Source organism: Eumetopias jubatus, unplaced genomic scaffold, assembly GCF_037043125.1.
Source record: "Eumetopias jubatus isolate StellerSeaLion01/CBP00866 unplaced genomic scaffold, mEumJub1_p1.0 scaffold_10, whole genome shotgun sequence".
In the NCBI taxonomy this organism is placed as follows: domain Eukaryota; kingdom Metazoa; phylum Chordata; class Mammalia; order Carnivora; family Otariidae; genus Eumetopias; species Eumetopias jubatus.
This window is the reverse complement of record NW_028274816.1, coordinates 52269393-52271646: the sequence shown is the minus strand read 5'-3', so window position 1 is coordinate 52271646 and position 2254 is coordinate 52269393.

The following is a 2254-nucleotide window of genomic DNA, read 5'->3' as shown; positions in this document are numbered from 1 at the left end:
CGCCGGCTCTGCTCAGCGTCCGCCTTCCTTGCTCCCCAGCCTCCTACTCTCCCTCCCAGACTTTGGGCAACACTTTCCCCGCCCCTGGCTCCCCCTCTGCCTCCGCCCACCGGGGCCGGAGCCCAGGGGGCCACCTGGGCTTGGAGGGGTTAACTCCGCGAGGAGAGGACCAGCCCTGTCTTAAAGGGGCCCCGAGGGAGGCTGAGGAGGGGGAAGGGGCCCCCCCCCCCGAGGGCTGCACCCCGAGTCCTGGGCCAGCGAGGCAGGGAGGCTGTGCGGCTCTCTATCCCGGCTCTGGGCGCTGTCCCTCTGGGCTCTTTCAGAGTCTGGTAAACATTCCTCCAGAACTCCACTCCTCTCTCAGTCCTTTCGACTGCCCCCTCCCCTGCCTCCACCCCCCAGCCCAGCCCCAGCCAGGCACCCCCCCCCACACACACACACACACACTCCCAGCTCCTCTGGCGAGGACACACACTCAGATGTCATCCACACACACACACAGAGGCTGGGACTGCAGAAGGCATGCAGGGGCACGCTTCTGGCCCACGGACCCACTCGACAAGCCGGATCAGGAACTCCGTTCCGGCAGAAACTCGGAAACCAGAAACGGGAGGACCTAGCTGGGTGGGCATCCCCGGGGATAGACTCGGGCAGACGTGGGTCCTCATAACAAAAAAGACCCACGTGGGCACAGAGACAGGACACCAGTGTCTGGGTGGCTCACAGGGGTGCCCAAAGACCTGGGTTGGAAGCCCAGCTCTACTTCTAATTGTGTGACCTTGCAAGTGACTGGCCTCCCTGGGCCTCGGTTTGTCCATCTCTAAGATGGGAATATGAATAGAACCCACTTAGTAGGCCAGAGGGAGGATGTCTTAGGTCAAGGAACGGGCAGTTCTTCGCACGCGGTAACATAGCTGACAAGGTGCCCTTGAGTTTTTGCGCCTGGTCTGTTTGTTCCTCATCTGTTGTGTCTCGCATGGCCGTCTCCCTCTGGTGGGATTGTGCATCCTGGTCCTTGCGGATAGATCTGGTGCCCATGTGTTGACTTGTCCGTTTTTCGTGCCCCTCTGTGTTTTGCACAGGGGGGTGGGTCTCTGCAAGCCTGAGTGTCTGTGTAGGGGTGAGGGCTGCATGGACATTCGTCTCTGCGTGCTGGGCCATTCTGTTTGGGTCCTGGTACGCTCCGCCCCACCCCTGTCGTCCAGCCCCATCCTTCCCCACAGGGCTACTGCCCTGGCCTCCTCCCTGGCCACCATGCCTCCACTCTGCCAGAGGCGTGTTTCTTTTTTTTTTTTTTTCACAGTTCTTTTTAATCTTTTTTTTAAATTTTATTTTATTATGTTATGTTAATCACCATACATTACATCATTAGTTTTGGATGTAGTGTTCCATGATTCATTGTTTGCGCATAACACCCAGTGCTCCATGCAGTACCTGCCCCCTTTGCTACCCGTCACCAGGCTAACCCATCCCCCCACCCCCCTCCCCTCTAGAACCCTCAGTTTGTTTCTCAGAGTCCATCGTCTCTCGTGGTTCGTCTCCCCCTCCGATTTCCCTCGCTTCATTTTCAGAGGCGTGTTTCTGAAACTCACATCTGACGCTATCCCTCTCTCTCTTAACCGTGACTCCCCACTGTGCTGGGGCTGGGCTCCCAGCTCCTTAGCCTGGCCCTGGCACTCAGGGCTCTTCACCAGGAGCTTCCCTGAGCCGTCTCATGCCTGTCCCATTTCAGTGCCAGCCTCAGCAGCCCTCAGCGTCCTCTTGGACATCCCCTGCCCAGCAGTAAGTTACTAAGTCCCTGTGGAGGACCCAGCTTCACAGACCTCTCTGCCACCCATGACCTCACCCTGGTCCAGCCTGGCCTCCTCCCTGGTCTCCCAGTCACCAGCCAGACAAGACAAATGTTTCTCAATCCCCAATCGGACCTTTTCCCTCTTTTGCCCCAAACCTTCCAAGATAAAATCTCAGACAGCTTACCTCAGGTTCTCTCGCCTCCCAAGTCCACTTGAGCCTCCCTTTCCTGTCCCCAGGCTTCTCTCCTGGCTCACAGGCATTGGGGCATCTTCCTGCAGCCTTGTCCCCACCTCCTGCACATCTGTCAGCCCCATGTCCTCCGTCCCCCCTCCATTACGACTCTGCAGGCCCTTCCCAGTCTAACCTAGGTCTCCCGTTGTCCACCCTCAACACTGTCTTTTTCTTTGGCAATGCCGCACAGATCGTCATGATATATTTACTGGCACTATTATGTGTCTCC